This window comes from Castanea sativa, chromosome 5 (assembly GCF_040712315.1).
Source record: "Castanea sativa cultivar Marrone di Chiusa Pesio chromosome 5, ASM4071231v1".
NCBI lineage: Eukaryota > Viridiplantae > Streptophyta > Magnoliopsida > Fagales > Fagaceae > Castanea > Castanea sativa.
The window spans coordinates 26,195,197-26,208,224 of NC_134017.1; positions in this window are offsets into that span (position 1 = coordinate 26,195,197).

Below are 13,028 nucleotides of genomic sequence, written 5' to 3' on the forward strand. Positions count from 1 at the left end.
AATTATTGAAACAAAGTATATAAATAAAGTTCATAGGTAAAGAGGTTTAGATTCCAAATTAGATTTCATTCAAATTTGATTGAAGGTGGAGAGAGATAGAGTGAAAAAACCGTTAATGAGAAAGCCCAGGATTGATATATATGGGTTTTTAAGTTAAGATACCTGGAAGTGTTTAAGTCAATTAAGTTGTGTTTCTTTCTCTGTCTCTCTCTCTCTTGGCAGCAGTGGCCCAGTAGTCATCACTTGCTGCGGAGGTTGAAGTGGATGTTTGATAACGGTGATGATGACAGTGTGATAGTCTTCTGAGTTCTCACTTTTATTAAAGAGAGTCCAATGCTTCTTTTTTGTGTGTGTGGAAGAATAGAGTTTACAATGCTTTGTAACTTAGGGAGTTAAGGTTTAATGTTCCATATAATGTAATCAATATATAAAAGTAGAGACCTCATACGGTGTATGAGATCTTGCCAAGTGGCGCTCTAATTTTGTATTTAACATTTTTTTTAACTCTTTTATTAAGATTTTTTACCTCTTGCATTTAGGTCTCATAGCTATATCAAGTTAAATCAAAATCAAACCACAAAAATCATATAAAAATCACCAAATTAGAGTTTAAATTATAATTAAATTTTTAAAAGAAATCTAGGCATAATTGCACAAAAATTTCATGTAACTAAGTCATACTCAGGAGTATTGGACCTCTTTTCCTTTGTATAAATAGAGGGTCTCAATGGGATGGGGGCTAACAATTTTCTCTCTAAAACATTTATTGTAGGAACATAAAAGTTTTTCGCTGTAGACTTTTCACGCTTAAAGAACATGACTTGCCAACTAATCAAACTAGAGTTTTTCATACCTACAGCAATTTCACAACATCAATAACAAATCTCAATATATACAGTGTCAAATTCCATAGTCTCCTGTATCAAATGAGTGTTTAATTTTTATCTCAAAGTATTGAATAGTAAAGCTTCTGGGCCATAGTCAACTACAACTCTCAATCATGTTAGACTTGGATGACACCATTCCACAACGTATCATTATGAGATGTAGAAAAAATTTGGAGTGTACACAATGTTTAGTGTGGATAGAAAGAAATTTCATCTTATTCCAATTGGTTAGGTCAGTAAGGGACCCATTCCATTTTAATGATCCTGGAATTTTTTATACAAGTAATAATCAAGAAAACTTCAGCCTAAAATAAGTCAGACTTTTGGCAAGAGATAAAATTGATGTCTAGATTAATCAAGCTAAGGCCGACTAAAATGGACCATATTCTTAATTTCTTATCTCAACTTGTTCTATGTACAAGACTTACAATCAATGCTTGGCATATATATAAAAGTTGAACATCTTATCTAAAGTCCGTTCTTTGAAAACTTGAAAAAAAATTCATTTAAACCAATACAATATATAAATTATAAAGGAATCAAAGAAAAATTGTCAAAAATAATAAAAATTTAATCTGTGCTTAAATTCTTATAAGGATGAACACAATAGCAATATTTTTTTAAAAAAAAAATAAAGATAAAAAAAAAAATCTATGCTTATTTTGTACGTATGATAAAGTCCTATCACAAAATTTTTTGAGACTCATGCTAATTAGTGATTAGGAGTTATAAAGGTATAATCATCAATATATATATATATATATATAAGCAGAGATCTCATGCGGGAGTGAATGAGGTCTTGCCAAGTGACACTCTAATTTTGCATTTAGCATTTTTTTACCTCTTTCATTAAGTTTTTTTTTTTTTACTGTTACTTAAAAGTTTACACTAACTTAGGGTACGTTTGGTACACTGAATGGGAATTACGATAGGAATTATAAACTTTATTACTAGTAATAAAATGTGCTGTAATGTAATAACTAAACATATTCATTAGTTTCGTTGTGAGTTATAACAGTAGAATGAAACTTAACATTTATTTTAAGAAATATCTTACTCATATAATTATATCTCCTTAAAAATTGTTATTTTTAAATTTAAGAGAGATATGTGTTATTTTTTATGATTTTTTATTTTTATAATTGTTAGATGTATATGAAAAGTTTGTTTTTTTGGAAATATATTAAATTTGGAAATAATTGCACTTACTAAGGAATAGCTAATACAACATTTTAAAGAGGAATAGTTATTCCTCATTTTGAAGAATAGCTATTCATAAGGAATAATTATTCCCAGTAATAAAAACATAACCAAACTAAAGAATAACTAAACCATAGGAATAACTATTACATTACAACGCCTATTACAGTCCACCGAACATGCCCTTATTTTACTGTTATCTCATTAATCTCTCATTTATTGTCTAAGCTTACATCACACATTTCTTTCTTTTTCATGTATTTTAGCAGATCCACCTTTTTAATATTTTTTTTAAAAAAAGAAAAAAAATAATAATTAAGGACTAATAGTAATAACTAACCAGATAAGGCTTTGGAGAGAGATAGAGAGACACAAAAATATTGTGGATTGTTAAATAAAACGCATTATTTCACTACATATTACCAAAATAAAAGACCTGAGACTAACAAAACATTTGAAAGAGAGAGAAAGAGAAATCTAAGGGGCTGCTGCCTCCGTCATATTAGCCTCCCACCACCATCAAGACGCCGAAACCCCTATGGGTATTTTTTTTTTCTTTTAAAATTAAAGGATTAAATATGATTTAGGTTTGGGTCATTTGGTTGGATAATTTTTATTTTGGGTATATAAGTAGAGAGAATACTTGGTATGCAATGTAAAACCATATTCTACCATGGTTTTAAATCATCTATAAGACACATGCATACACATTTTCCCACATCATGTTTTAATGTCGCACTATCGAGATGAATGGAAGACAATGAGAGAGTTTGACGTATTTTTATTTCATAGTATTAAATATGTCTACACAACAGAAATTAGTTGATTTTCATAGTGTCGTTACTCTTTTGCATTATTTTTGGTTTCATGATTAAAAAATAATAATAATCTTATCTTGAAAAGGCTATAAATATGCAGTGAAACCATTAAATTATTTTTTAATATCTCAAAATGTATATGTTTCTTTACTCTAATTTAGTTTACTTTTTTTTATAATATATATACAACACTATCCAAAACCGTCTTATATAAAATATTTCAAAATTATCTATACATCGAACAGGCTACTTACTAGTAAGACTTTAATAGTAGAAGATATTCTATCCGGATGGGTTGTAAAAACACTCACCACCACATCTCTTATGCATTACATAATTTGTCTCTTGACATTAAACGCTCAACAAAATAACAAGGGCCTTAGCAGATTGTCGGTCATTTTTTTTTTTTTTTAAATCTTTGAACCCAAATTACCAAAGTTAAGGTTAAAAGAGAATGGACTCGATCCAAATCTGCAGCTCATCACTAGGCTTAGAATATGGGCAACCTTGTTAGTGGCTCAATTTTTAATGGGCTTAGGACCGTGGCCCAAATTGTCTACTTTTGGTAGGTTGTCACTTGAGCAACCCACTTCATTATATCATGAAGCGATGGAGTATTGTCTTGCATTTAGTGAACCCAATGGTAGCTGACAAGTGAGAACGGATGAGTTTTGGAGAAAGAAACAGACTTTCAAATAATAATTAAAGATGACGCTTCTTGTACTACTCAGTACTCATCTCATGCATTTATATGGTTTTGTCATTTGTGCTTACCAAGCATAAAACAAAGTAAATCACTACGCAAGGGTGAGCCTCTAAACTACACCATATCCTACCATACTCCTGCTCCCCAAATTACCCTTATTGAAAATACATGTGCCATGTATAAAAATATAAACCCCCCCCCCCCCCCCCCCCCCTCCCCCCAAATATTAACATATTTTCTATTTAATCAAGTTATGAATGATTTTTTTTTTTTTTCATTGTCACTGTAATTGATAATTTATAAATTATCAATTTTTCCCAAAACTTTTTTTTTTAAAGAGAGTTTCAACCTATGGCATCCACTCCTAATGATAGCTCTTTATCATCAAACTAAAATACCAATCAATTTTTGGTGTAGGCGGGGATTAAACCTTAGATCTCTTATATAACCATAAAAAATTTTACCAGTTGAGTTAATTGGAACCCATAACTTAAACAGTAAGAAAATGACATTTAATTTAACCATAATTCTAATAGTCACTTTAGCTACTCAAGCCTCTGGCTCATAATGTCCACCCACATAAGAAAGGAAAGCATAGGACATTCAATGCCGATATGTGTGAGTGGGTCCTTGTGCGTCCAATATTTAATAATTTTTTATTTAAAAGTTTATATGTGCGGTGTAATAAATGAAAATTTAATAATTAAAAAAGCCCTTAAATGCACACTATGACTTTCAAAATTTAAAAAAAATCTCACAAAATTTATGAAAATCATCTACAAATAAATACCCTTTAATTTGCACTTACCTTAATAACTCAATTATTTATACCAGTCTCTTCACACATGCACAACATATGTTAAAAGGCGGTTCCTTTTTCTTTTTCTTTTTCTTTTTTAGAAACTAGGTGACTTTTTTAACCTTTTCTAAAATATATATATATATATATATATATATATATATATCCATTCAAATTAAATAATGGGTTGGTTTTTTCAAAATAGAATAAAAAAGATTAATGACTTGGTAAATAAGAAAAATAAATAAATAAACCAATGCTTAAATTAAAATACTATGATTTTATATATCATATGCTTATGATATATAATAAAAGTTGAGCTTAGAAACCGTAGTTGCACAAAATACAAAGTGGCTACATCAAATTACAATTTTTTATTAGGAGTGACAAAATTTGACACGACCTATGAACATGACACGATTTAACATAAAATTAGCAAATTATGGGTTGAGACTTAACGGGTTCGTATCATATTTGGATTAACACGACTGACCCGTTTAATAAACGGGTCAGGTTAGTATCCAACCCATGGAACCCTTTCGACCCGTTTAATTAAATGATATTTTACCAATATACACTTCAAATCATAGGTATATAAACTTATTAGTTGTTGTGGTTTATTTTCTTTAACATATTGTGATTGATTATTTATGATATTGAGATATGTTTAAATTTCGAATGATTATTTATGGTGCATTTACTCGTTAATTCTGAATTTTATATTAATTTTTTTTTTTTGGTTTTTCATAATTTAGATTCATTTGGTTAACAATAATTTTTTTTTCGCTTTAATAAAATCTGATAAATAGGTCAACATGATTGATCCATTTAATAAACATGTCGTGTTAAGGTTGAGGAATCTTGACCCGTTTAATAAACGAGTAATTCTTAGGTACTCCTAGAGCACGGAGAATGGTGCTCCCTCCTTTCACATTCATGGTGGGACCCGTTCATTAAATGCATGGTAGGGCCTACCATGAATGTGAGAGGAGGGAGCACCATTTTTCTATGCTCCTGGACTACCTAAGAATTTTCCTTAATAAACATGCTAGACAAGTGTTGACTCCTATAGTTGAATATTCCTTCCGTCCTAATTTGTTTGTCCTGTTTGAAAAGTTAAACTTTTTAAGGGAATATCATTTATTATCTTGTCTGCCTTATAAAAATGTATATATTTACAAAACTATCCTTAAATAAATTTATCAGTCTTTTTTAAAAAGAGTTATTCTTAATGAGGCAACTAAAAAGGTGCTCCAATTAGATTGATTTTTTAAATATTTGTTAGTTTTCTTTTCAAATAGTTTTAAAATTAAAGTAGGGATATAATAGGAACATTAGTAAATTAATGACTTTTATTTTTAGATTGAGGACAATATTTTGAGACATCTCAAAATGGAATAAATGACAAACAAACTAGGACGGAGGTAGTACTTATTAGTTGACACGACATGAACTGAACATGCAAATACGAATTGCCGCCCCTAGATAAGAACAAACAATTTATTTGTTTTAGTGTGGTTGCGCAAAATAGCTGCAACAAATTACAATTTTTTAAATAAGAATAATTAGTTTATTTGTTCTAATCAACTGCTGTTAATATTTTAACAAAATATGCAACATTTTGTTCCTATCAACTTCTTCCTGCACTTTCTTAAAAAAAAAAAACTTCTTCCTGCAGTATACATTTAGTAGTTGATATCAAACTAGTTTTTCCTTCACTTATTCTATTTCCTACCAAAACTTAATATTTATTCAATATAAACTCTTTTTTTCTTCCCTTTTTGTTCTATCTTACGTTAAAGTGCCACAATTTTTTGTCCCTTCTAACACACGTTGCTGCTGCTCTTGTTCTTCTTCTTCTTCTTCTTCTTCTTTTCTTTCTTTCTTTCTTTCTCTTTTTCAAGTGATACTTAACCAATTATTTTGGGACCGTGTTTGAATCTGATGTGAAATAGATAATGTGATAGTACATTTATGGTGGATTTTTTAATTCTAATGAAAAGTGATAACAACCATTTTTGAGTTATAATTCTCATTTTTATCTAATTAATTTCAAGACTGCTATAAATAAGTTTAATTTTTATCACTTAAGATTGTCAGCAAGATTGAAGCAGGGGAGAGGTTCACTGTCTATGTTGTTGTCCCGATGTGGCCAGAGGGTAAGCCGGAGGGTGGATCAGTTCAGGCCATATTAGATTGGCAGAGGAGGACAATAGATATGATGTATAAAGATATTATTCAGGCTCTGAGATCCAAGAGTATTGATGAGGATCCTCGGAATTATTTGACATTTTTCTGCCTTGGAAATCGGGAGGTGAAAAAGCAGGGTGAATATGAACCATCAGAAAAACCACCACCTGATTCAGACTATCTTACGTTAAAGAGCCACAATTTTTTGTCCCTCCTAACACACGTTGCTGCTGCTCTTCTTCTTCTTCTTCTTCTTCTTTGTTTCTTTCTTTCTCTTTTTCAAGTGATACTTATCCAATTATTTTGGGACTGTGTTTTAATCTGATGTGAAATAGATAATGTGATAGTAAATTTATGGTGGATTTTTAAATTCTAATGAAAAGTGATAACAACCATTTTTTAGTTATAACTCTCATTTTTATCTAATTAATTTCAAGACTGCTATAAATAAGTTTAAATCGGTTTATGCCATTTTTTTTTCTTGAACTATCCTCCCAAACATTCACAATCCAAGACATCTAAGACACAATCGCAACTCTCACCGATCTTCAATTTATGTGATTACAAGCTTACATCGTCAAAGGTCTTTCTTCTCTCAATTCTTCAATTAGACATTTAGATTCATTTTAGATAAGCCAGATATATATATATATATATATATATATATATATATATATATATATATATTTTTTTTTTTTTTTTTTTTATAGGATGAGTAAAATTTTTATTAATGAATGGATGAATTTGTTACAGCATAGAGAAGAGCTTGCTCGAGAAAATAAGGAGTCTCTTCTATCCAGGTAATGAAGTCATCAACGCCGCAAGCGTGTTTGGCTAATAAGTGGGCTGGTTTATTGCCCTTTCTCCTGACATAAGAAAATATTACACCACGAAATTCCTTACACATATCCTGCATGCCTTGTACCACAACAGCCGCAGAAGAAGGTGGATTGGAAGATTCACACATAGCATGGTGAATGATGAGCGAGTTGCCCTCAACGATAAAGTCATGAATGCCGATATCCTTCGCAAAGATCACACCTGTTTCGTACGACATCGCCTCTGCCTCCACAACGCCCAACGGAATAGGTATCTTCTTGCTCATTGCCGCCTCAATCCTGCCCTTATCGTCTTTGATAATCACTCCCACACCCACTGCTTTTTGATTCGCGAAAACAACGCCATCAACATTGATTCTGAATATGTTCGTCGGAGGTGGGTTCCACATACTCCCTACCTCAGCCACCTCTACTTTATAGCTCAAACTCTCAGTTGCTACCTTGTACTCCTCCGTGTACTGAGAAGCCCAACGAACCATACCCTTCCCATTCCGACGTTGCCCTCCATGTCAGGCCTCGTTCCAATTGTGCCACATTGCCCATGTGATACAGACCACCTTCGCTACCATCTCGACATCTTGTCTTTCTTCAGCCAACATGGACCACAACAAGTCATGGAACGATAGATCTCTATCTTGGTCCGCCGGCACAACAATCTTCGAACAGGAGCATACCTTTCTAGCTCTTAGGCACGTCCAAAACAAGTGTCCAGTAGTTTCAGCCTCCAACCCGCACCCCTCATAGACCTAATCGTGTACCACCTTCTTGCATATAAGATTGACTTTAGTGGGTAGAACATCTCTGCATGCCCACCATACAAAGTGGCGTACCTTATGTGGCAGAGGTAGGTCCTACATTTTCTTCCAAAACCAACGTGTGTGACTTTGATCTGAGCTTGCACCTTGGTCTACACGATTGGCGAGTTGCATGGCAATACTGTAAGCACTTTCAACACTAAACTTTCCATTCGGAGTTGCAACCCATATCATCTTATCTGGTGGAAGACGAGAGTTTATCGGGATTCCTTTTATCACATCGGCTTCATGAGGAAAGAACAAGACATCTAATATGTTTACCTTCCAACTTGCTGCGTTCTGGTCAATCAACTCACTCACCCTTGTGTCTTGGTGTAGAAATTGTCTAGGTGAAGCAATCTTGTATGTGGAAGATGAGGGTAGCCATTTATCTTCCCAAATATGAATATTGCTTCCATTGCCAACTCTCCACCGTACACCCTCTCTAACCAAGTTTTGGGCAGACATGATACTACGCCACACAAGACAAGGGTTATTCCCAAGGGTAGCCTCAATGAAGTCGCATTGCGAAAAATATCTCGCCTTTAGGACACGATAGACCAAGGAATTTTGGTTGGTTTGGAGCCTGCAACCCTGTTTAGCTAGAAGGGCCAAATTAAATTGTTTAAGCTGCTTAAAGCCCATACCTCCATCGCATTTTTGCTCACACAGTTTCTCCCTACTTAGCCATGCTATCTTCCTTTCATCTTCCTTTTGTCCCCACCAGAAATTCATTATCAAACTTGTCAACTCATCATAAAGAGTATCTGGTAATTTAAAGCAGCTCATAGTATATGTTGGTATCGCTTGGGCCACCGCTTTGATTAGTATCTCCTTACTAGCCTTGGACAACATTTTTTCCTTCCAACCCACCAACTTTTTTCGGAACTTTTCTTTAATTTCATTGAAAGTATTCCTTTTATTCTTCCCCACCAACGAAGGCAACCTCAAATATTTCTCATGTTGTTTTATTACTTGAGCTCCAAACCTTTGTTGTATCTCCTCCTGAATATCATTAGGTGTATTTCGGCTGAAAAACAAAGATGTCTTGGCCCGGTTTAACTGCTGGCCCGAAGCATCCTCATAAACCTTCAGTATTTGTTGGAGAGCGTTGCGTTCTTCCAGAGAAGCCTTGTAGAATATCAAGCTATCATCTGCAAAGAAAAGATGGGATAATTTTGGGCCTCCACGACACACAGCAACTCCTTCCAAAACACCATTTGCCATTAAGGATTTTATAAGTGATGATAGACCTTCTGCACATAAGATAAAGAGATAAGGTGATAAAGGGTCTCCTTGCCAGATCCCCTTAGATGGAAAAATATTACCCCTAGGTACCCCATTAATCCTTATAGAGTATGATACAGTTGTGACACATTGCATGATAAGACTCCTCCACTTTTCGTCAAAACCTAGTTTTTCCATAATTTTATCCAGGCAAACTCACTCCACTCTGTCATAAGCCTTACTCATATCCTACTTCAAAGCCATCTGCCCCACCTTTCCCCCTTTTTTCTAACTAATATGATGCATAATCTCAAAAGCTACAAGAATATTATCAGTAATTAGCGTACCATGCACAAAAGCACTTTAGGTATTACTAATAATGGAAGGTATTATTTTCTTTAACCTATTAGCTATGCCTTTTGATGCAATTTTGTACACCACATTACATAAACTAATAGGTCTATAATCAGTAACCTTCTTAGGTGTCTTGACTTTTGGAATTAAAACAATATGGGTCTTATTAAAATCAGGAGGAGAAACACCATGGCTAAGGAAATCCAATACCGTAGATGTGACCACCTCACCACAGATTGACCAGAAGTGCTGAAAGAAAAGATGGGCCATGTTGTCTGGACTTGGAGCTTTTTGTGGGTGCATCTGCTTTAGCGCAAGTTTGACATTTGCTGCATTAAAATCTCTAGTAAGCATCTGATTCATTGAAGTAGTCACCTTGGGTTGGACTGCATGGAGCAATTTTGAAAATTTTGTTGGTTGGCTTTTAGTTAATAGCTCCTTATAATAAGCCACCACCACTTCCTCTATCTTCTAATCATCCTCCTGCCACACCCCATTTACGTCCATGATGCCTTCAATAAAATTTTTCTTTTGCCAAGTAGAAGCTTTTGCATGGAAAAAGCTAGTATTTATATCCCCTGATTGAAACCAGCTGAGCCTTGATTGTTGTTTCCACATATCATCATCTTTATCTAATCAGTAGTTTAGTTCGGCATGGGCATTCAACAGCTCACGGTTGATATCAGGAGATGAAGGTTGAAGTTCAAGTCATTCAAGCCTTTTTTGCAACTCTATAACCTTCCTTCCCATGAGACCGAATTTCATTTTGTTCCAATTTTCTAATCTGACCCAGCTCTTCTCTAAGAAACTCCCTAGCATACTCCCTATATTTGTCACCTTCACTTCCTCCCATGCCTCATGTACTACCTCATCACATCTTCGATCTCTCAGCCACATTGATTCGAACCTAAATGGTTTCTTGATCTTCTTGTTCCTCCTCTTAGTTCTGGTCATGCATAAGGCCAACGATGAATGATCCGATACCAATGAGGTAAGGTGATATAGGTTGGCCTCAGGAAATAAGTCTATCCACTCCGGAGTTGCCATTGCTCTATCCAACCGTTCCCTAATCTGCATGCCTTCCGCTCGCTGGTAAATCCATGTAAACTTTGGCCTAATGAACCCCAAATTCTGTAGGCCATAGTAGTTGATGGTGTCAATAAATTTTTTCATTTGTTGTCTTGGTCTCTCGTTGCTCCCTCCTTCTCCGAGGCACTTGTGATCTCATTGAAACCTCCGATAGTGAGCCACGGAAGGGCTGAGGTTCCTTTCAGGTGTCGAAGTTTAGCTCATGATTCCGTCCATTTTGCTGTGTCTGGTGGCCATAGAAGCCAGTGAAGTGCCACTACCCTATGCCTGCTCCGCCATCCACCAAGGCATCAATATGGGTTTGAGAATAAGTCTGAACCTCCACTATTATCCCTTCCTTCCACATCAATGCCAGTCCACTACTCCTCCCTTCACTTGGTACAATCGAACCATGTTTCATGTTGCATTTATCCTTCACATTATTTCATCCACTCTTTATTCGACTTCGTCTCCATAAGGAAAACAATAGTAGACCCTTTTTTTATTAATCATCTTTTCTAAGGCTTTAACTAACCGAAAGTTCCCAAGCCTGCGGCAGTTCCAACTCATCAGACTCATTGGACCTGGCGGGGCTGCCCAGCAACCTCCACCGATCCCAAGTGTGTCACCATTAGAATACTTAGTGTTCTAGTCTCCTCTTCCAACCTCTGTTTCTTTTCCTTACTCGTGGCCTTAGTAATATCAGTTGTAATTGCTTCACTTTTTCTCTTTAGGTCACTCTCCACCTCTATGGGCTCCGTCCCATCCTAATTTCTTGGTCTCGTGTGAAGTCTAGTCCAACTCCTCCGTATTGGGCTTTTTAGGCTCCTCCATTGTCTCCGTGTTCCCTTTAGTTGGCCCACTAGAACTCTTAAGTTTATTTTTTTCATTACTAGTACTCCTTTTAGGCCCACCTTTATTGATCTTTCTATTCACAGTATTATCCACTTAGCCCACTTCGAATTTAACTTCCGTGGGGTTCATCCTAGATATTTAAAAAGTCAACTTGTCTTCCACCTTATTCAAATTCTACGAGTACACTCCCAAATCTTCTGTTACTCCTGCATTATTCTAATACTTTCCAATCATAGCTAGTGAATGGACCAGATTTTGTACGTTTGGTTTCAAAATTTCAGACTCTGAATTGATTGCCTCATCAATGTCCTTTAATCTCGCCTCAAAATTCGGGATTTGCTTTTGTGGGCCTACTGTCCCAGAGTCAAGCATATGTCTGTCACACCACCCTTGTGTACTGCCGCTGCTCACGACCTCCATGGACATCGTCTTGCTTAGATCTTCCCCGTGCACTTTAGCTTCAACTATAATAACATTTCCAGCCATCTTAGGACCCGAAATGAACTCCACATGTTGATCCGTCGCATGTTCCTCTATTCTGGATGGTAAATTTCAGTTCATTCCTAGGCTTTCGAAGCCTTGCACTTCAACAATGGCTTTCCTCACCGGATTGAATTGAGGAGCTCGAAACCATGGTCTAAATTGTTGCTCCTCCTTTGATAGACTTCCCTTGCTGCTGAGCCACACCACGCATTCCTTTCCATCGTGAGAGAGAAGGCCGCACCAATAACATAAGTTTGGCAACCATTCGTACAGAAAATAAACCCACCTATCTCTCCCCTGGTCCCATGCAATCGTTTTGCCGCGACACAACGGTTTCGTAACATCTACTACAACTCACACTCTCATAAACTGTCCTCCTCTCATCTCGGCTTCATCTTTTGGTTTTGAGACAATACCCATCATTTCCCCAAGACTGATCGCCGCTTCTATCATCATCAAGGAGAATGATAAGTTGTGAATCTGGACCCAGAACGTTGTTTTGTCAAAGCTGAGTTCGTTGATCAGAGTTGTACTATCATACCTCTGTAGCACCACCAAATGTCTATCGAACACCCACAACTTGCCTTGGATGACTTTCTCCGCATCAACCTCCCATTCAAACACTACCAGTACCACGTTGTCGCCCACCATGCCTACTTCAAAGTTTCGTTTCGTACGCCACAGAGGGCGGAAAGTCCTAGCCACTGCCTCTACGTTGATCTATCTCCAAGTGAAGAACTTTGCGGCAAGGATGTATTCTGCAGTCTTTTTGTTTTTCCTTTGAGAGATCATGTTTCTTCCCCTCTGC